This window comes from Macaca nemestrina, chromosome 5 (genome assembly GCF_043159975.1).
Source record: "Macaca nemestrina isolate mMacNem1 chromosome 5, mMacNem.hap1, whole genome shotgun sequence".
NCBI lineage: Eukaryota > Metazoa > Chordata > Mammalia > Primates > Cercopithecidae > Macaca > Macaca nemestrina.
The window spans coordinates 184,103,955-184,127,758 of NC_092129.1; the positions used below are offsets into that span (position 1 = coordinate 184,103,955).

General features: G+C 41.1%; 1 long non-coding RNA gene across 3 annotated transcripts; it reads left to right on the top strand.

Moving 5' to 3' along the window:
• The first annotated feature begins 2,105 nt into the window (after positions 1–2,105).
• Positions 2,106–19,411, top strand: LOC139363524 (uncharacterized). Of its 3 annotated transcripts, XR_011624143.1 has the most exons (5): positions 2,106–2,443; positions 4,920–5,029; positions 5,114–7,201; positions 7,448–7,539; positions 19,283–19,411. It is a non-coding gene; the product is annotated as an uncharacterized lncRNA (long non-coding RNA). The 3 variants fall into 3 exon arrangements; XR_011624142.1 differs by having other exon boundaries at positions 5,114–7,539; XR_011624144.1 differs by having other exon boundaries at positions 4,920–4,988; positions 5,114–7,539.
• Positions 19,412–23,804: the final 4,393 nt, after the last annotated feature.

Sequence of the window (23,804 nt, forward strand, 5' to 3'; positions counted from 1 at the left end):
GCCTTTTCCAGAGTATAAACTGTAAATATTAAGAAATCTACATTGTCATTTCTTCTGTGTATATCAACCTTGTGTGTCATTTGTTAAAAGTCATTACCAAACCCAAAGGCACATAGCTTTTCTTCCATAGTTTCTTTTAGAAATTGTATAGTTTTGCATTTTTAGTGTAAGGATGATTTTGAGTGATTATTTGTGTAAGTTGTAAAGTTTTCATTGACATGCATATCATTTCCTATGGTTTCCAATAATCGTTCCCTCACTATTTTTGGGAAGGACACAGGGTAGTGGGCTCTGTTAGAGCAGATAGATGGCTAGACATGAACAGGAGGCGGAGCTCCTGAAAAAGGGAAAGTCTGGGAAGGGTCACCTGGAGGGACCACGAAAAATTCACATTTAGTGGCATCTGTAATGCTGGAGTGGATGGGCACTTGTCAATTGTGAGTAGGAGGGAGAAGAGGTACCTATGCAGAAAGAAACACCCTACAACTCCTCTTAAGATGCCCCAGTCATCATTCACTCGGCAGTAATAATGTCACAATACTGCTGGCTACATGCTGATAAGGACAAAGGGGACATTATTAAAACAAACCTGGCACCATAAGTACAGATTAGGGCAGAGAAGGACATTAAAAAGAGATAGGCACAGTAGATACAAATGTGACTGCTGTCAGCCTGCCTGGGATGGCGGGAAGGAGCCTGGTGCCAGAGTGAGTTCGGATTGATCACCACACATGTGCCTCAACCAACAGTGAGGAGGTCCCACAAGCCTAAGTGGGGCAAGTTGGGGACCTAAGGCAGTAGCAGGAAAACCAGACAAAGAAAACAGGCGGAGACTTGAGACAGAGGCAGGAATGTGAAGAAGTCCAAAACAAAATTCCCTGCACAGGACTCTTAGGCTGCTTTCCTGCACGATCAGCCTACTCCTTCCTATTTTTCTACAATAAGCTCTTCACACTGTATTTTTTTCAATGAAGTTATCTGCCATCTTTGTACTGCCTCTTGGTGAAAATACTTATTCCAAGTTAGACAGGAACTGGGACATCAGCTCTCCCCAGTAATAGCTCCGTTTCAGTTTGAATTTCCAGAACTGATGGCGCTTAATAACTGGCGCTCCAACGTTAAGTGATGCAGAAGGTGGCCAGTAGGGGGCGCCAGCCATCACACCTGGAGCAAGAGGGCCCTGCATAGTCCCCATCTGCCTGCAGGTGTTGTGCTGCGAGGACACTGCCAGCAAGAGGGCCCGGCAGTGTCCCCAGCTGCCAGCAGGGGGCGTACGACGACTACATTGTGAGCAAGTGGATCCTGCAGTGTACTTAGCTGCCAGCAGGTGGCGCACGGGCACCACACCATGAGCAAGAGGACCCTGCAGCATCCTGGTTGGCAGCAGGGGGCGTGCTGCCACCACACTGTGAGCAAGAGGATCCTGTAGTACCCCCAGCGGCCAGAAGGGGGCGTGCCCCCACTACAAGGCAAGCAAGAGGGCCCGGCAGTGTCCCCAGCTGCCAGCTGCGGAGCCAGTCGCCACTTCACTTGGAGCAAGAGGGCCGGGCAGTGTCCCCAGCTGCCAGCATTGGGAGTGCCGCCACTACACTGTGAGCAAGAGAGCCCTGCAACGTCCCCAACTGCCAGCAGGTGGCGTGCCATCACTATACTGCGAGCAAGAGGGCCCTGCAGTGCCCCAGCGCCAGCAGGGGGCGCTGGCCACCACTGTAAGAAAGAGGGCCCTGCAGTTGCTGTAGTCGCCAGCAAGGGGCACACTGGCACAGCACTGTGAGCAAGAGGGCCCTGTAGTGCGCGGCTGCAAGCAGAGGTCACCGGAGCCCGGCTTTTCAGATTATTGATGTTTCACCCGTCTCCGCCGCTCCCCTCGCAGCATGCGTCTCTGCGCCTGCGCCTGCGCCGCGACCCTCCCCTCCTCCCCCCCACCGCGCAGGCGTGCGACTCTGCGCTTGCGCCGCGCTGGCCTGCGACTCTGCGCCTGCTACGGCCTGCGCCCGCGCCTGGCGCGCGACTCTGGGCCTGCGCCGCGCCAGCCTGCGACTCTGCGCCTGCGCCGGCCTGCGCCGCGCCTGGCGTGCGACTCTGCGCGTGCGCCTCGCCGGCCTCTGACTGCGCCTGCGTCGGCCTGCGCCCGCGCTTGGCGTGCGACTCTGCGCCAGCGCTGGTGCTGTACGTTTGTGAGGGCGGAGCTGAATTCTCCTCAGCCCAGACACAGAGAGCATCGCGAGGGTGGAGCTGTGTTCTCCTCTGCACAGACCTCGGGGGTACCGTGAAGACAGAGCAGCGTTCTACCCTGCCCAGAGCCTGGCGTGGGGAGCACCGTGAGGGCGGAGCTGCGTTGTGCTCAGCACAGACGTTGGCGGCACCGCCTCGCTTTGGGACAACTCGGGGCCGCATCCACAGTGAATAAAATACTTCCTGTTTCTAGCCCTGAATAACGAAGGTCAGAGACTACTTAGAATGGTTCAGTGTGGAAAACGGGAAACCGAAATCCCCTCTGAATCCTGCGCACAGAGGTTCTCTCCACCCAAGGGTTAGGGTTAGGATTTTAGGGTTAGGGTTTTAGGGCTAGGGCGAGGGCGAGGGTGAGGGTTAGAGGGTTAGAGGTTAGGGGTTAGGCTCAGGGTCAGTTTCGGAGTCGGGGTCGGGTTAGGGGTTAGGGTTGGGGTTGGGTTAGGGTTAGGGTTTGGTTCTATGTTAGGATTAAGATTCGAGTTAGGGTTCGGGTTCTGTTTTGGGTTAGGTTTAGGGTTAGGGTTCGTGTTCGGGTTAGGGTTCGTGTTTGTTTTCAGGTTAGGGTTCAAGCCGTTCTCTTGCCTCAGCCTCCCGAGTAGCTGGGGTTATAGGCACCCACCACCATGCCCAGCTAATTTTTTTATTTTTGGTAGCGACAGGGTTTCACCATGTTTCCCAGGCTTCTCTAGAACTCCTGACATCAAGTAATCCACCTGCCTCCGCCTCCCAAAGTGCTGGGTTTACAGGCATGAGCCACTGTGCCCAGTTTCACTTTCTTCTCTGAGTCAGAGATCTCTAGCAAGATAGCCTTTTCACAACTTTTATTGCAACGGAAGTATTTCAGAACTTTGTCAGGTTAAACTGTTAAGGGTATGTCTGTTTTTCTATGATACACTGAATTTAGGAATATATGACTCAGTAATGAAAGTTGATCTGGCATCACCCTTGGCATTTGAGTTCCTAGATGGAGAAGGGTCTGTTTTTCTGGCATGATCATGTCTTACAGGAATGCAGCACCCCAAGAGGACCCTAGCAATTGGGAGAATTTTGTTTACATGACACTAAACCCCAAATAACCTTAAATTCTAAATAAAAGTTCCAAGGGTAATTTGTATAAGGGTCTTGTTTTTTGTTTTTTGTTTTGAGATGGAGTCTCACTCTGTCACCCAGGCTGAAGTGCTGTGGCATGATCTTGGCTCACTGCAACCTCCACCTCCCGAGTTCAAGTGATTCTCCTGCCTTAGCCTCCAAAGTAACTGAAATTACAGGTGCCTGCCACTATGCCCAGCTAATTTTTTGTATTTTTAGTAGAGACGGGGTTTCACCATGTTGGCCAGGTTGGTCTCAAACTCCTGACCTCGTGATTTGCCCGTCCCAGCCTCCCAAAGTGCTGGGATTACAGGCGTGAGCCACTGCACCCAGCCAGTGCCTTGTTTTTAAAGAAAATAAATTATATGACAGGTTTGTTTCATATACATCTATATATATATAAACTATACTCGTGAACATTTTACTCAACATTTAAAAGTCTTTAAGACCTTTCAATACATAAATCTTACATAACAAAATCTAGCAAAAGTGTATAAAATCTAAACACATTTCTAAAAGAAAGGGTGAGGCTTTCAGGGTGGCTATGCTGTGTTGGATATGGGCAGTGTTCTCTCTCTCTTGTGGTTCTGCTTATATGGCAGTTCCAGCTCACAAGAGCCCTCGGAGCCTGTCTGTTGGCCTGCATCCTGTGGCATTTGGCAAGTGAGATCTGTTTAATATAAGGTGTCCATAAAGCCAAGATTATGATATCTAAAAATAATCAACACTAATTCCCCAGAAATTTCGTCTTTTTTGACCAAGCCACTGGTGCAACGTGGAGTCACTGCATTATATGCAAAAAGAATAATGCCCTCACTCCAGAGTCTGAACCAGAACTGACCCTTGGTGGTGATTCCCCCTTTATTCTAGGAGGTGTTAACATTAGCTATGGCAATGTAAAAACGGTGTTTCTGGACCTCCCGGGTTCACGCCATTTCCCTACCTCAGCCTCCCGAGTAGCTGGGACTACAGGCGCCTGCCACCTCGTCCGGCTGGTTTTTTTGTATTTTTTTAGTAGAGACGGGGTTTCACCGTGTTAGCCAGGATGGTCTCGATCTCCTGACCTCGTGATCCGCCCGTCTTGGCCTCCCAAAGTGCTAGGATTACAGGCTTGAGCCACCGCGCCTGGCCTTGCTTATTTCTTTTATAATAACTAAGTCATATAAATTGAGCTCACAAAAATATTTATATTAATAAAATTATAATTTATCATTTGTAATGTTTGAGTTTTTCTTGTACATTTTTATATAGCAAGAAAAACAGTTTTTACTGTTAAAAATGGTTTTTAAAAAATCAGAGCAAGCCTAAACCCCTTCATTTTATAAATACAATAACCTGAGGCTCTTCATTGCTGGTGAGTCACACAGGCACACACTCAGCATTGCTGGATGTCAGCTCAGGATCCAGAATGCATTTGAACAATTCATGCTAAATTAATAAATGCACTTTAATATAGGCCCATATTAATCCCAAAATAACTAAACCTGTGGAATTTGTAAAATAAGATGTTTATGAATGAGGACATGGCATTTTGACTTAGTTCTGATTCCCACCTTTCTGAAAGCAGAATCTACAGTCTATTTTCCCATTGCTAGATTTCAGAGGAGAGCCTGGTGTCACTTACAGCAGACATTGCAGATGCCTCAGCATTTCGGATGAAGACGGTAAAGACCTTCTTTGTTTCAAAAAAACCTTTGTTTTCCAGGTGAGAAAACACAGGTTGGATCTAAACTCAATCCTCCTATTGAAATATTTTAATGACACTGAAAGAGGTTGTTGCATTTGGCAGGTGCAGGTGGAGCTGTGCAGTCCTGCACTGAAGCCCTGCAGTCCTGACTTCTGAGTGGAGCTAGAGAAGAATTATATTAATGTGTTTGCACTACTTGCTCAATTGTAAAGCATAACAAATATATTTAAGGCATGTTTTTAAAATGAGAATAAAATAGTTTAACAATGTTTATACACCTATTTTAGTTATTACATTCTCTAATCTATTTTTATCCTCACAACCATGGAAGCGCTCCACCATCTCCATTTCAGAAAGTAGACAGTAACTGAACAACACTATCTTCTTTTAAAAAACATTTATTTCATTATGAAAGTTTATGGTTTATGTAATTAATACCTTTTTGTGGTCTGCATTCAATGGGTGTGGGCATCTGCACACTGTCGTGGGTCCACCATTGTGAAATCGCACACAGTGGTCTCACTGCCCTAAACAGCCAAGGCTCTCTGCCCATCCATCCTTTCCTCTCCCCAACCCCTGTCAACCACTGATTATTTTGCTATCTATGTAATTTTCCCTTTTCCAAAATGTCACATAATGCCCACAGCAATGAATGCGAGTTTCTTTTGCTCCACATCCTCACCAGCATTTGCTGTTTTTGGTCTTGTGGATTTTGGCCATTCTAATAGGTATGTAGTGGTATCTTACTGTTTTCTTAATTGGCAATTCCTAATAAGACATTATACAGAGCATCTTTTCATATACTTAATTTCCATCTGCATAAATGTTCAGCTTTTACCCATTTTTAATTGGGTTGTTTGTTTTCTCATTGAGTTTTAAGAGTTCTTTGCATATTTCAGATATGAATCCTTAGATATAGTTTGCAAATATTTTCTCACAGTCTCTGGTTTGTCTTTTTATTCTCTTAACAGTATCTTTCACAAAACTAAAGTTTTTTTATGTTAAAGTTCAAGTTCCCAATATTTTTCTTCGTGAATAATGCTTTTGGTGTTGTATCTAAAAGAATCACCAAATCTGAGGTTATCTAGAGTTTTTCCTTATGTTATCTTCTAGGAGTTTGAAAATTTTGCATTTCATATATTGATCTAATATCTACTTTGCATTAACTTTTGTAAAAGGTGTAAGGTCTGTTTATAGATTTTTTTTTTTTTTTTTTTTTTTGCACATGGATGTCCATTTGTTCCAGCATCATTTGTTAAAAAGACTCTCCTCTCTCCATTGAATTGCCTTTGCTCCTTTGTCAGAGATCAGCTGGCTGTATTTCAGTCTGTTTCTGGGCTCTCTGTTTTGTTTCACTGACGTATGTGTATATGTCTTCTGTTTTGCCTTCAGTTTAAAAAAATGTAATTGCTACCTCAATTTGCTTATGAATTCTCATTTGTAAACAGAAGAGCGTAAATTAATGCCTGAGTATATTTTAGGGTAGATGTTGCCTTGAATACAATGAGCAGAATGAGTTATAATTTTAAAGTGAATATAAAAATTTGACCATAGTGGTAACAGATTTGCGAACTAGTGATATCAATGACAGTCCATTGCAATATTGCTTCATCCTTTGGCTCAGCTCTGCTTCACACCAGGTAACTACCAATCCCTTTTGTGATTAGTTCAAGGATTTCTGTGGGGTGGAAAGTAGAAATACGATATCAGTGGAGGGAGAGAAGGCAGTTTCCCAGACTGGGAGCAGTCAGATCTCCAGTGGGTCCCAACACTGCTCTGTGGCAATATCTAGAGGGTGATGGAAACAGAGACAGGGTGCAAATGAGGTGGGTGCTGGCCCTAGGGTTCCCAGTGTTTCCTGGTTCCCATGGTCTATAAGACGTTTGAAATGAGACCTTCCAGTCTTTGGGGGGCCCCTGTGGAATTGGAAAATGAGGAAGTGAGCAGTGACAATCTAGACTGATTATTAGAGGTACGTCTCTCATTTTTCAGTAACCAAGGAGCCTTTGATTAGTAGTGAAATTGTGGCACCCCAACAATGGTGGAGTGGAATATCCTGCTACTCTGGAGGGGTGATGGCTCAGGGTCAAGACTGAACTAATTAGAAAAAGAAATGCACTCCAGGAATATCAAGTCCAAAACGAAGCTCTTCAAACCATCTGGGAAGAGAAAACAGCATGACAAGGAAAGGTATATTTGTCTGATCCCAGGAATCAATATAAACATCCATGATAACCCCACCTATTTTTTAAATATATGATTTGGATGAAACAAGAGAAAGAGACTGATTGTTGCTGAGTCCCTGCTGCAGTCCCAACACAGCTGGAGATGCCCTGCTCCCCTGCTCCCCTGCTCCCCTGCTCCCCCGCTTCCCCGCTCCCCCGTTCTCCTGTTCTCCTGCTCTCCTGCTCTCTTTATTTTGTTGATGCTCATGAGGACCCTGATGTCTGAGGAAGAAGGTTCCCGTCCAGCTCTGCCCCTGGTGTGTCACGTGCCGGCCTTGTCAACGCACACGAGAACCTGACAGGGTGAGTGTTATAACCCCAATCATAGAAAAGGAAACGTCTCTAAAGTCTTTAGCATCTTGCCCGAGTTCGGACACTTAGCAGAGGCCTGAGTTTAGATGCAGCCCCGTCTTGCTCTTTGACAGCCTCAGCACCACGTGCCCTGGGTGACCCACGCAGAGTCACTGACAACCCTCTTGGTTGGCTCATGGCACAGCGTGGAGCGAAATGGCCCACTGACTTTTCCAGACACTTTGACAACTCGTGATATAGTTTATGCGGTCACTCCCAGTGAGTTCTATTGTTCAGTTTAATAGAATACCTAATTCTGTGTTTATTATGAATAAAGGGAGATTTCTTGTGGTTTTTAAGAATATGAAGGATATCTATTTTGTATACAAGTTGGAAGTTCCAATACTATAGGAAGCATAAGTGCAGGTTTTAATGATGGGTCTTTTATAAGACTGAATTCACATCAAACTGAATCAGTAACTCCGGCTGTATGAACAGGGTGAGACATTAAACATTTAATGAAAAGAATTCCTTTCTTAGGTTACAGCAGGGACTAAATATGTCTAATTATCATTCCCGCTAAGAAGATGTATTGTGATATTTGCAGTTAATCACTCAGTTCCAAGGGTATTTATTAATTGTCTGCTCTGGGCATAACAACAATTGGAAGCAGTATGTTCACATGAAAAAAAACTTACCTGAGGCTCTAAGTCACAACTTTCCATGACCAGCACACATTTCTGATTTGAAATACATATCTAAAGCTTCAAATGCATAAATAGATATCCCAATCTAGAACTAAGTTAATAGTTGCTTAGAATTAATTGTTTAAATTATCCTGGGAACCAGAAAGATATGTCTACATGAAACAATAAAGGTTATATTAGAATTAATAAACTTTAGAAGACCATTTTAATCTTAATATATAAGCATACTACCTAGGCACACTGTTTAAATACATCTGCAACCTACTATTTTTAGATTTAGGTAAATCATTAATCCTTAAATTTGGAAGATTTCAGCGTTAGAGCTCTAGACTATGAAACTTGGAAGTTTTTCTAAAATTTTTGAGTTTTTATCCAGAAATACATATTTTCCTGGCACTGAGAACTGCAAGAAATTTCACTTGGAGTCTCCAAATAGTCAGCCATGTGTGATGTCAACATCAGTGTAATAGATACTATCACAAACATCCTGTGACTTTTATTTTTTTTTTATACTTTAAGTTCTGGGATACATGAGCAGAACGTGCAGGTTTGTTACACAGGTATACACGTGCCATGGTGGTTTGCTACACCTGTCAACCTGTCATCTATGTTAGGTATTTCTCCTAATGCCATCCTTCCTCTAGGCCCCGACCCTGCAACAGGCCCCCGTGTGTGATGTTCCCCTCCCTGTGTCCATGTGTTCTCATTGTTCAACTCCCACTTATGAGTGAGAACATGCGGTGTTTGCTTTTCTGTTCCTGTGTTAGTTTGCCAAGAATGATGGTTTCCAGCTTCATCATGTCCCTGCAAAGGACATGAACTCATCCTTTTTTATGACTGCATAGTATTCCATGATGTATATGTGCCACATTTTCTTTATTCAGTCTATCATTGATGGGCATTTGGGTTGGTTCCCAGTCTTTGCTATTGTGAATAGTGCTGCAGTAAACATACGTGTGCATGTGTCTTTATAGTAGAATGATTTATAACCCTTTGGGTATATACCCAGTAATGGGATTGCTGGATCAAATGGTATTTCTGGTTCTAGATCCTTGAGGAATTGCCACACTGTCTTCCACAATGGTTGAACTAATTTACAATCTCACCAACAGCGTAAAAGTGTTCCTATTTCTCCACATCCTCTCCAGCATCTGTTGTTTCCTGACTTTTTAACGATCGCCATTCTAACTAACATGAGTTGGTATCTCATGGTGGTTTTGATTTGCATTTCTCTAATGACCAGTAATGATGAGCCTTTGTTCATATGTTTCTTGGCCACATAAATGTCTTCTTTTGAGAAGTGTCTGTTCATATCCTTCACCCATTTCTTGATGGGTTTTTTTTCTCCTTGTAAATTTGTTTAAGTTCCTTGTAGATTCTGGATATTAGCCCTTTGTCTGATGGATAGATTGCAAACATTTTCTCCCATTCTGTAGGTTGCCTGTTCACTCTGATGAGAGTTTCTTTTGCTGTGCACAAGCTCTTTCGTTTAATTAGATCCCATTTGTAAATTTTGGCTTTTGTTGTCGTTGCTTTTGGCGTTTTAGTCATGAAGTCTTTGGCCATGCCTATCTCCTGAATGATATTGCCTAGGTTTTCTTCTAGGGTTTTTATGGTTTTAGGTCTTATGTTTAAGTCTTTAATCCATCTTGAGTTAATTTTTGTATAAGGTGTAAGGAAGGGGTCTAGTTTCAGTTTTCTGCATATGGCTAGCCAGTTTTCCCAACACCATTTATTAAATAGGAAATCCTTTCCCCATTGCTTGTTTTTGTCAGGGTAGTCAGACATCCTAAACTTTAAAATTTAAGAACTTACATTTTTTTTAAAGTAACTGGCAACTGACAATCATTTAAAAATCCATAACCTAAAAAAATAATAATTCCTCCTAAGTTTTCAACCAAGAGAAGTGAAAATCTGTTGACACAAAGGTCTGAATATAAGTATTCATAACAACTTTCTTCTTAATAGCCAAATATTTTTAAAATAGTCTATCACTGAAGAGTAGATAAGCTGTAATATATTCCTACAACGGTTACTGCCCAACATAAGAATGACATATACACTGGAAATCACATGGACGTATCTCAAAGGCATTAGAATACATGAAAGAAACTAGGTATAAGAGAATATTCTATATGATTCCATTTATATCAAATACTTCTTTTTTGAGATAACATCTCACTCTGTCACCAAGGCTGGAATGCAGTGATGTGATCACAGATCACCGCAGCCTTGACCTCCCAGGCTCAGGTGATTCTTCAGCCTCCTGAGTATCTGGGACCAAAGGGGTTGGGACCAAAGGGGTGTGCCACCACACCTGGCTAATTTGTGTGTGTGTGTGTGTGTGTGTGTTTTTTTTTTAAGAGATGGGGTTTTGCCATGTTGCCCAGGCTGGTCTCAAGTTCCTGGGCTCAAGTGATCCCCGCTTCTCAATCTAGTGCTAGGATTACAGACCTGAGTCATTGCATGTGGCCTGTATCATATTCTAAGACAAACAAAACTAGAGTGAAAGAAAGCAACTGCCAGAAGCTGTGGTGTGGGGCAGGGGTCACTGACTACAGCAGCATGCAAGAGAATTTTGGGGGTAATGAAATGTATTTTAATGGTACTGTTGTGTACATGACTATATGTATATTTGTCAAAATGCATTGATTTGTACGTTTAAAATTACTAAATTTTGTTATATGTAAATTAAACTCAATTAGATAATAAAAAATAAACTTTTGATCCTGAAAAAATACCTACCTACATACAAACTACCTCTGAAACAAACTACTTTTTCAGAATTTCTAATTTAAATATTCAGAAATATGAATGATGATGATGAATTTTAACAAGGCTTACATAATTCAATTCTGTTTTGGATCATGTTTGAGAGGCATATTAGCTGCTGGACTTATTTGGATTTCCTTACCTCCTTTGCATATGAAAAAATAAGAGGTTGAGACAGAAACAAGATATGTAATTTATGTACAATGAAACTTTCTACTGCCCAGGAGATGAGGCTTTCTATTGTCCAATGAATTGTGCCTGGCAGCACAATTCACTGCTTCACAATTCATCGTTCTTTTTACCCTCAGAGCATCCTTGAAATGATTGACTCAACCATGAGAGAAACACTGTAAATATTCTCAGATGCAAACTCACAGTACCAGCTTCACAGAACACCTGCAGGTGCAAGTAACTAAAAATCCAGCTCAATTTTACTTTAAATACAAGGGAATTTATTGACTCAGGTGGGTAGTTCAGAAGGAGGCCAGGCTTCAGTGTGAATCTGAGCACAGAAGCTCATGGATGCTACCAGGACTCAGTCTCTTCCCAATTTTCTGCTCTGCCTTCAGTGAAGTCAGAATAATTCTGCATGTGGCAAAATCTCCAGGAACAATTTCTGAGGTTGCATTCTTCACCAAAGAGGGAGCATGAACAAGCACACCCTTGTTCCTAACAACCTAGCGCAACTTGTATTTGACTCTAATTGGAACAACTCAGACCCCGCCCATCCCAAAGTCCATTAGGGGGACCAAGGGAGTGCTGTGTGGCACCTGGCATGAGCCTCAGTTATGCACTCACTTTGGAACCAGTAACTGTGACACAGGGTGAGACAGTGCTGGTTAAGTCAACCGGGACCCACCCCATGTTTCAAACCATGTGACTGAATAATTCAGGGCTCTGTTAGGAAGGAGAAAGGGGGATGCTTCTTAAATAGCACCCACCACTCAACTACAATTTAATTTGACAGGAACCCGGAGGCCCTGCCATAGAAATCTCTCACAGTTGCTTGGAATGAGAGCACTCAATACAAAAATCCTATGGTAGCAACCCTATGGCCTCAAGGGCGCCACGCAGTTGGTGTGCAGGGTGGGGCAAGGAGGGTGGGGAAGGGCTCAGGGTCTTCTGAAGATGAAGCCAAAGAACAGATGGCACTGACTTAGCAGAGTGGAAAATGTTTAACCCCAAGAGATTCCTACAGAGGCAGCTAAGCCACACCACAGACTCCTAGAAGGGCTTGTGTTAGGGTTCCCAAGTGTCTAGGTAAGCTGAGGAGATGGTGAGGCAGACACAGAGGGTCGGTTCAAAGCACATTGGGAAGACTGATCCCAAGACCCCTCAGTCCACACTGGCAGTCAAATGCTCCTCCCTGACATCAGAAAAAGAAACAATTTATTTTCTTCAGACACTAAAACAGAACTTTTCTAAGCTCCAGGACACTGGATAATGCTGCTTATGCAAAGACAGTATTTAGTGAAAGCCAATTTACTGAGCAGGGAGATCAGCGGATTCTTTCTCCCTCTTGGCTCCCAGAATGCTGGGATCAGCTTGTAGTCTTAGGAGATTGGCGACCTCTTTTTGGAGAGGATCTGCAGATACCAACATTTTCAGGGTTTCCTCAGGTCCAGGAGTGCCAGGCTCCTGTGGACTCTTCCTTTGGGGAAGCAAAAGAAGACTCCATCTGTACACACAGAATGCATTAATTATATTTTCTTATTTTCTGTTTTCTTGATGCTCTAGCATCTAGTCTATACTGGGAAAAGATTGTCTTTCCCAGGACCAGCCAATTAAACTACCAATTCAGAACCCATACTCCTAACCACCTACTTTATCTAGCTCTGATACTGTAGGAGACAATACCGCCCTTCCTTAATCACCACAGGGTGAGGTACTAAACAACTAGAAATGGCCCCTATGCCCCAGAGCCTGCTGAAGCTATTAACGCTGGGCAGCCTAAGCCTGCCTGCCCTGCCTGCCCTTGCTGTCCCACAGAGACTACAGCAGAGGATCCTGCCCGTGTCTTCCCCTCTCCTGCCTCTGCCTGGGGCGTCCCTGTGCCTCCTATTTCTAGGGATCTATGAGTTTGAATGGGACAGTCACTTCCATGTCTCCAGGTCTTAACATCCCTGGTTAAAACAAATTCTGAGTACATTTTAAAACATAAGGCTTCCAATGTAATCTTTAAAACCCTTATATGGACAATTTTAAACATATATGTAAATAAACATGAATATAACCAACCCCTGTATATCTATAACCCTTCAGAACAACAAGAAACACATGGGCAATTCTGTTGTATTATGGCTAAAAGGTAGCCATGGACACGAAATGAAGACAAGAAGTCTTTGGAATAAGTGATCCCATCACAATGAATCAATTTTCCATTGGAACATATTTTTACAAAGTCACTGTTTTGAAAATATTTAGCCATGAATTGAAACAGAGTCTGTAAGGTTTTTTTTCCCGGTCTAAGGCGAACAGCATTTTAGAGAATGAACCAGGACACAACTACAGCACAAGAAAAAAGTATGATAATTAAGTTTACACATATGTGTGACTACTCTAACAGAAAACATGTAAAGAGCATTTGTTTTGATTTATATATCAATCTGTACTGTTTAATTTTTTGTGTCATAAATGCTCTTATTTAAAAAAACCGGACTAGTTAACAGTGTCAATTACTAGTAATTCGTGGTATAAATAATTAAACAAAGAAGTATTCAAAAATTGTAACTGTTTTCAATAAAGTTTTATTTTACATCATTTTTTTTTACTTACTCAGAAATTGCCCCCCCAAAAATGCAGAGATTTCCCATGTAGCTGCAACCTAGTTTCATCTCTTATTAACATCTTCTGTCAGTGTGTCTCACATGGCTTATTAATATCTTACATAATTTGTCATAGTTAATGAACCAATACTGATAGACTATTATTAACTAAAGTTCATATTTCATTTGGATGCCCTTGGTTCTGTCTTACTCTGACCCAGGATCCCATCCAGGATCACGCATGACATGTGGTCATCACGTCCCTGTGGGCTCTTCCTGGCTGTGACAGTGTGTCAGGCTTTCCATGTCATGATGACCTTGATAGTACTGAGGAGGATTGGTCAGGAATTTTGTAGAATGTCCCCCATTGTCACTGCATGTTCTCAAGGTGAACTGTCACCTTTTATGTTCACTTGAATCATTTGGAAGAGCTACTGTTTGTCAGGTTTCTCCACTGTGAAGTTATTTTTCCTCCTTGCCCATACTGCATGTGTTCTTTTGGAGCAAGTCACTGTGCAGAGCCCACACTTACGGAGTGAGGAGTTGGCTCCACATTATTGATGGCTGAGTGTCTACATCAATTACTTGGAATTCTTTTGCAAAGGAGATTTCTATGCAACTCTGTTTTCTTATTCACCTGTGTATACAAATACAGACACCTAGATAATTACTTTCAGCTTTAATTATTATTCAACACTACAATTCATTCCTGTGTTGGCCATCAGTAGCTGTTTTTATTGGCTATTATTTTTCTTTGATATATTTTAATTTTTTTTAGTACTTACTTTCTGATACTTCAAGATTATCCCGACTCCTATATTTACTGTCCCAGTTCTAGTATCAGACATTTCTTCAAAGAGCCTCATTCCTTTCAGAATGGTAGGAAAACTTACATCTGGCTGCCGAATGAGCACATTGTTGAATGAGCACTTGTTCCTCATTAGCAATGCTAGGAAGTATATGTGTGTGTGTAACCTACCTATACACACCTAATTATAAAGTTTTCTATGTAGAACTGTGTGTATCTATATTAAACTAAACATAAGTTTACGTTCATGTCTCCACCTCTGATCTAATAGCACATGAATCATTCTAGCCTTCTCCCCTTGCTAATTTGTAACCTCCCACTTCAACAGTGAGAAACCTGGTTACTACCATCTGCGACTTATGTAAGTCATTGTTTTATTCCAGATACAGATACTGTGGTTTTACAATTGTTCACAATTGCTTCTGTTGGAAAGAATTTTATAAAATAGAATCCAGTGATGAAGTATAGTTTGTTTGCCTTCAGCATACGGATTCTATTAATTTTCAAAGTGACTTAGGTCAACACCATTTTCCCTACACCTTCAGTGAGTTTTTTCCTACATTTGTGTCTTAGTCTGTTTTGTGCTTCTGTAACAGAATACCTGAGGCTGGGTAATTTATAAATAAAAAAGGTCCTTTTGGCTCACAATACTGGTGGCTGGAATGTCTGAGATTGGGCAGTTGCATCTGGTGGAGTCTCAGTCTTTTTCACCTCATGGTGGAAAGTGGAAGGGGAGCAAGGGGTGCACCAGAGATCACATAGCAAGAACGAAAGCAAGAGGGAAGCCAAGGAACCCAGACTCTTGTTAACTACCTACTCCTGCAGGAATTAATCCATTCCTGTGAGAGCAGAACTCACTCATCCCCATGGAGAACATTAATCTATTCATGAGGGATCCGTCCCCATGACCCAAACACCTTCCACTAGGCCCCACTGCCCCACACTGCCACATTGGGGGTCAAATTTCAACACGAGTTTTTGCAGGGACAAACCACATCCAAACCACAGTAATTTGTAGCATAGTTAAATTATTTTTCACATGATGTATTCTGTCTTGGGATACTCCACATCCTGAGTAATTTTATTTAATTTGAATAGAGTTTGATTTATCCATTTGGTTGTAAAATTCTGCGTATTTTGACCAGTGCATTGTGGTAGGTATCCCACTATTAAAGTATCATATGAAATGCTTGAAACCCCCACCCCATGGAGCCAATGGTTTCCCATCTGTGTAGTTTGCTTTCTGCAGTGTCTCATTAAATGAGGTCACACTGTGTGTATTCTCCTCAGACTGTCTTCTTCCACTTAGCAATGTGCACACAAGATTCACTCATGTCTTTGTGTGAGTTGATAGCTTGTTCCTTTCTATGGCTAAATAGTATTCCATTGCATGAATGTACCACAGTTTGGTTATGCATTTTGGGGAGCAAAACCTACCTCTTCTAACTTTGTTCCAGGGTTGGAGACCTTCAAATTAACTGACAATAGATACATTAGTAAGAGAGACAATACTTGGCTTCTTATTCCACAAGTATAATTGTGGGACAAAATTCATCAGATGGTAGGATCGTTTACAAAGAGGTAAAAATAGCCCAAAAACAAGAAACAAGACTAGAATCTGATAACCCACAATAACTATAGCTTTCCTTAAAAAAAATTTTTTTTTCAAGACGGGGTCTGGCTCTGTCACCCAGGCTGGAGTGCAAAGGTGCAACAATCTCGGCTCACTGTAACCTCTACCTCCTTGGTGCAAGTGATCCTCCCTCCTCAGCCTCCTGATTAGCTGGGACTACAGGCACATATCATCGTGCCCATCTAATTTTTATATTTTTGGTAGAGACGGGGTTTCCAACATGTTGCCTAGGCTGATCTAGAACTCCTGGCCTCCCAAAGTGCTGGAATTATAGGCATGTGCCACCATGCCCGGCCAAGTTATAGTTTTCCATTGAAACATAAAATTATTCTCTGTAGTAACCATCATTTTTGACCATAATCAAAGTAAGAGTATTCTTGTTTTAAATCTAAGTATAGTTTTGTTAGATTTTGCTTGATTATTTACGTAAGTGCAGCAAGAACAGGAGATGACCACATAGGTGCTTTCAAGTTTCTTTGCTGGAAGTTTTCATACAGAATCTCAGATTTGACTTTTAAAGGCCTCATTCAGGCTAAAAGCCAAGCTAAGAACATACTATCAAATTTCAGCTGCAGTCCTTATAGCTTTGTGTGAATTCCTCTTTTCTTGAGTCCCCCCAAATATCCCTAAATTCCTGGGCCTACCAGGAAATGACCTTCTTTACTAACTTGTAAGGCTGTGAACCGTGTAATGTAAGTATCAGGCTGACTTTTCTCAGAGTGCTGTTGGGAACGAAGTTTTTGGTGTTCTAAAAAAAAAAAAAAAAGAATTAACATGGGAACAAATAATCTCTTAGCAAGGCGAGCTTTACTTTCTGCAGAAAGGGTGCTACTCAATAGCTGTCCAGCCACAAGAGCACACTGAACAAAGGAGACAGAGTTACTTATAACCTGATGTGTCTACCCTACTGCTGTGTCCAGTTACCATTGGCTGGAATAGGATCTCACATTTTACACTTTACCCAATTGGCTATTAGTTTAAAACTTTCTTAATTAGGTAAGGGGAATAGAACAAAGAAAGAAAAGGAAGTTGCCAGGGATAGTTAAGGAAGCATCTCCAAATAAGGAATGGCATACACTATGGGCTGGGGCTTGTCTAGTTCTGTCCAGGCATGCCAGAGCAAGCTAGGACAACTGATTTGGAACACACACACACACACACACACACACACACACAAATAGTGGATAGCAATCTTATAGTAAGAAATTGTGACTTTTTACAATCTTTGAAGAAGAACTTTCCCATTTCTCACAGTGCTTTGTAAGCATTGTCTCCATAATAGTCAACCTTACTTCCTTAAAATTGCTGGTCATAACTGATCTTAGGTACACTTCTAAAATATGATGTTCCAGTAAAAATCTTGATAATATAACCAAATTTTCCAATTATGTCCTGTTATAAGGTGAACAGATTCTTACTGGACTTTTGCTAATAACTATATCATCATGAAAAAAAGAGTATTCAGTAAGAATTTCAAAATTCTGGAGAGATTAGGCAGGGAAAAAAATGTAAACGCTTCATTTCTGTTTACAAAAGTATAATCTACCAAATTGTTGTAAGTTACAGTTAAATTAAGAGAAAGAGATTTCTTAAATTCAGAAACTAGAACATTAAAGAACCAGCAATGCTCTAAAAAGCTATAAAATTATAATCAATTTTCATCAGTTCATTCAGTGCCACGTAATCAATTCCAGTCTTGCTGGATCTTGGGTTAGCAGTCTCATGACCCCATCAATTTCTCCACCAGGCTTCTGGAGATCTTCACTGAGTCAAGTGTATGGTCTTAAAGTTATTTAAGCAATATCCTCAGAAGTCTTTAACCAGAGTACCTGTCATAATCTTTTCCATGAGTCTCAGAGGGAGTCCTGTATCGGAGATGAACATTCTGACCTGTAGCTGATCGCAGGAGCTTTCAGGAAAGCATCAGGGGGAAATAATATCTAAATGACAAAGAGTATGAAATGGCTGTGATTATACCACAGTTGACAAGGATATTTGATTTTTTCTGTGGCATACAACATTTATTTATTTATTTATTTATTTAGAAACAGAGTCTCGCTCTGTCACCCAGGCTTGAGTACAATGGCGTGATCTCAGCACACTGCAAGCTCCGCCTCCCAGGTTCACGCCATGCTCCTCCCTCAGCCTCCCGAGTAGCTGTGACTACAGGTGTCTGCCACCACGCCCAGCTAATTTTTTGTATTTTTAGTAGAGATGGGGTTTCACCGTGTTAGCCAGGATGGTCTTGATCTCCTGACCTTGTGATCCACCCACCTCGGCCTCCCAAAGTGCTGGGATTACAGGCATAAGCCACTGCACCCGGCACAACATTTAAAATAATAATTGGAATTATGACTCATAACTCTATACTGGCACATAGCATGGATAAGGAGGACATTGACAAATTTCCAGGAATTTTATATAATTTCTGAAAACAACATTTTACTGATACAAATATAACACAGGGAAGGTTAGATATCTCTTTTTATTTGTATTTTTTGTAAGGTTTTCCTTATAAAAAATACATCCTACTTTACTTGTGAATCATGCCCTACTTTTCTTGCATGCTTTGCATAGAGTTGTTTCTAGTTATTCTATTGCTTCTAGTAGTTTTATTTACACATATTGATTATAATTTTAATACTTAGTAATCTTTTATTTTCCAGAGAAAACTAACAAGTAAACAGTTATAAACTGTCATATATTAGCATTCCATAGTAGGTTAGAAAATGTATGAGTATACCATCTCCCGACATCTACATGGATGTGTTTCCTCATCGTACAATTTCTCATTGTGGTAGACAAAAACATGTTTATTAATGGTCCAAAATATCTTTAGTCTCTCTGTAAAAATAAGAAGCGAAAATTATATAAACTTTAATTATTTATGTTCAGTAATTAATGTTTTAGTATTGTATCTTATTTATAAATTGTCTAGATATTTAATTCAAATCTTTTACTTAGCTTAACTTTAAGGTTAAAAATTACCAAAAGTATTTTGGAAACTACTATTAAGCAGATTTACAGTAAACAAATTATTTTTGAAATAATGTTTTTCGCTTTTCACAAGATGGCACCGAAAGTGAAGAAGGAAGTTCCTGCCCCTCCTAAAGCCAAAGCCAAAGCCAAAGTTTAAAGGCCAAGAAGGCAGTGTTGAAAGGTGTCCACAGCAACATACAGAAAAGAAGATCCACATGTCATTCACCTTGAGGTGGCCCAAGACACTGCGACTCCGGAGGCAGCCCACATATCCTCGGAAGATCACCCCCAGGAGAAACAAGCTTGACCACTATGCTATCATCAAGTTTCCGCTGACCACTGAGTCGGCCATGAAGAAGATAGAAGAAAACAACATACTTGTGTTCATTGTGGATGTTAAAGCCAACAAGCACCAGATTAAACAGGCTGTGAAGAAGCTCTGGGACATGGATGTGGCCACAGTCAACATCCTGATTCGACCTGATAAAGAGAAGAAAGCATATGTTCGACTCGCTCCTGATTATGATGCTTTGGATGTTGCAACAAAATTGGGATCATCTAAACCGAGTCCAACTGACTAACTCTAAATATATGTATATCTTTTCACCATAAAAAAGAAATAATGTTTTTCATAAGAATGACAACTTAATTAGAATCAAATTTAAAAGCTTTAAGATTTTACGTTTCTAGTAAGTATAATATTAGCTTATTTGAGTAGAACTCAAGCAGAATAGGAATTTATGTTTGTTTTATATTCGATAGTGGTAACTTTGAAGACATAGTTGTTTTATTACACCAAAAATATTATATTAACCTTATTTAACTAAGTTTTATCCAAATCGTGTTAACTTAAAAAACATTTGACCAGTTCCTATATTTCTAGGAGTTTGGTGAATATTTATTTATAAATGCTTATGTTTTTGCAAGCCAAGTTAGAATAGAACACTTTTAAAGAATTTTATAAATGAATTTTGCAACGCTAACCTGAGTTAAGAAAATATCACATATACATAACACACATTAATAGACATACAAACACAAATAGAGATTTCATAGCTTTCATCCTGAAATTTCAGCCATGAATCAGGCATAAATATTCTGATGGTTAATTTTAGACATCTACTTGATTGGATTAAGAGACACACAGCTGGTAAAACACAATTTCTGGGCATATGTGTGAGGGTATTTCTGGAAGACACTGAGATAACCCTGACCCTATGTAGATGGGCACAGATATGGTTTTGCTGTGTCCCCACTCAGATCTCATCTTGAATTGTAGTTCTTATAATTCCTACATGTCGTGGGAGGGACCCAGTTGGAGGTGATTGAATCATGGTGGTGGTTACTGCCATGCTGTTCTCATGATAGTGAGTGAGTTCTCATGATCTGATGTTTTTATAAGGAGCTTTTCCCATTTGGCTCAGCACTTCTCCTTGTTGCTGCCATGTGAAGAAGGACGTCTTTGCTTCCCCTTCCACCATGGTTGTGAGGCCCCTCCAGCCATGTGGAACTGTCAGCGCATTAAACCTCTTTGTTCTTTATAAATTGCTCAGACTCGGGTATTTCTTCATAGCAGTGTATAAATGGATGAATACAGGCACCATCCAATTGGTTGAGAACCCAGATAGAACAAAAAGGAAGAGGAAAGGGGAATTATCTCCTTCTGAAATGGAAACATCCTTCTTCTCCTGCCCTTGACATCAGAACTTTAGGGTCTCAGGCCTTTGGCCTCAGAATGAGAGTTACACCATTGGCTTCCCTCATTCTGAGTCCTTTTGACCTGGACTGAGCCATGCTACGCTTTCCTAGTTCTCCAACTTGGTGATAGGCTATCGTGGAACTTCTCAGCCTCCATAATTATGTGAACCAATTCCCCTAATGAGTCTTCTCTCATCTATCTATCTACATATATCACATTGATTCTGCCTTTCGGGAGAACCCTGACTAATGTGATTACAATAATACAAAATTTACTAGTTTATACAGAAGACTTGGTTTTTGTCTTTGCCCCATTTTTTATTTGTATTATAACTGTGTTTCTGGAAAACAGAACAAGTTTTTACCTTCTTCATATGAGGGCTAAAGCTTTTTTCTCACTAATAATTTTGGAGATTTGTAAGATTTTCTTTTGTTTTGACATACAATCTTACAGAGGCTGAGAAATAATTTTTTTTTCTGTTTTATTTTTCAGCCCCAAGTGTTTGCTTTTGCAGATTCTTGAGCATGTTGAGAGCCTCCAAGGCATGGAGCAGGGTGCCTAAAGTTTCAGTGATTGTAGGGAGTTGAGAGACTCAAATGGGAAGGGAAAGATCTAAAAGGAGGCAGTTTGGAAGATAAAAATTTTCTCAAAGGAGCCATTTAAGTTCTAAATAATTCTTATTCTTAGTAAAGTCATGCAAACAGGAAAGGAAGTAGACAGAATTAGCTCCATATTGGTGGAACACATAGTCAGCAGAGGTTTGAGAAGGGAGAATTTAGTCAACTGAGAAGTTCCCATGAAAAGAGCAAGATCAAGATCACAGAGACACCATGAAACAAAAAGCCAGGAATAACTTCCAACCCAAGAGGAGAACACAGAGGCCTCAAAACCAAAGCTAGGATAAGAAACTTGTATCCCAAGAGTTACCTTCCAGACAAAGAACCCTGAGATTCCAACCCAGCTTCACAGAGTACTCACTCAAAATGTTACTGAAACTGTAGGCTTTTCAATGACTTAGCCATGCATGCAAAAGGCATTCCTTAAGGTGGTACAGAAGATGGAGCCCCCCTATCCAAAGATAGCCAAGGAGAAAGAAAGACCCCTGCTGGCAGAGCCAGTGGGCAAAGGCAACAGAAAAGGAGACAAGAATCCTAATGGGATGAGATTCTTTCAGATTTAGGATCATACAAACTCCTGAGAATTGGCAGGTTGACAGCCATAAATGGGCTACCAACATTTCTACTCATTGGATTACAAGTTCTTCAGCATCCAAAATGATTAACAAAATGACAATTTCATAAATTTGGAAAGGAGGCATTTCTTTATTTTTATGGTTTTTTTTTTTTTTTTTTTTTTTTAGAGTTTCACTCTTGTTACCGAGGCTGGAGTGCAATGGTGCGATCTCGGCTCACTGCAACCTCCACCTTCTGGGTTCAAGCCATTCTCCTGCCTCAGCCTCCCAATTAGCTGGGATTACAGATGCCCACCACCAAGCCTGACTAATTTTTTGTATTTTTAGTAGAGTCAGGGTTTCATCATGTTGGCCAGGCTGGTCTCAAACGCCTGACCTCAGGTGATCCACCTGCCTTGGCCTCCCAAAGTGCTGGGATCACAGGGATGAGCCACCACACCCAATGAGAGATTTATTTCCTATAAAGAGTTGCAGCCTGCAGGATTGTCCTTCTCACAGACTGGGAAGCATAGCCTCCAGCCAGAAGCCAGAAACAGATGCTTCAAGGGAGATGTAAAGGAAATAGTAATTTATGCTGAGTGGAATTGGCAAAAACATTTATTTAATAAACTCTAGGAGGAGTCATGAATATTTATGAAAGGAGAAATGCATGCTTGTGCAATTGAGTTTCTTGCTTCTTCATGGGTCCCATGTACAAAAGATGGCAGTGTTAGCACGATCCCAGGGTAGAGTTTTCAGCCCTCTGACATTAAAAGGTGAAGCAGAGGACATGAAAACTCGCTCTGTGCATCCTCTGTACACAGGCCAGAACCTCTCCATCATGGGTGGTCTCTTATTAGGCAAGAAAGGAGAGGTTGATATCAGTGGTGGCACCTTTGAAAGGGCTGGTTTCTGTTTAATCCTTAGGGAAGAAAGCCTCATCATGGTTAGCAAACGAGGGGGAATAACGCGGTGTATCTGACCCCCATCATCCCATCCTGGCCAAGCTGAGAACTCAGTTTTGAAAGTTACTCTGGGGTTCCCTCAGCCAAGAGTTGGTCTGTTCAGTCAGTTGGGAGCTTAGGATTTCATTTTCATTTATCAATGCTAATGGGAAAGAGTACACTGTCTTCATGGCAGCTGAATTTGCAAGAAACTCCTTGGATGGAGTTAATGGCAGCTGTATTTTTCTGGGAGCTCTGCTTTAATTGGATAAAGTAAGTTCTGGTAAGATTTCTTCCTTTATCTTCAGTATCTCAAATGTTTTCGTTTAAATAATCTTTATAAGAACTCTTGAAGTCTGAGTGGATTCCCACACAGTCATCTACTATAAGACTTTCTGATTCTTTTTTTCCTTTGGTCATTATGAATAGAGCTTCTGTAAATAACTGCATGGTAGCTTTTATTTAGAAATAACATCAAAGTAGTTGTCAAAATACTTAGGAATGTGATTTTTGGATTGTAAGGTGAGAGTTGTTTAGCTTTGGAAAAAACTGCCCAACTTGTAATAGGGGAGGACAAACAATTTTCTGTGTTTTTGGAATTCTTAGATAGGACCCTCTGTAACAAACAACAGATTAAAATGAGAAAAACAGAAAAGTTTTAAAAACATGTATACCTTATTGATAAGACTCTTTAGTGATTTAGTTACCCTTCTCTTCTTGGTGCTGAGAGAGAGAGGTAGCTTTTAAATGGGGATTTCCTTTATAGATGTAAATTTTCCTTACACAAGGGTAACTTCTA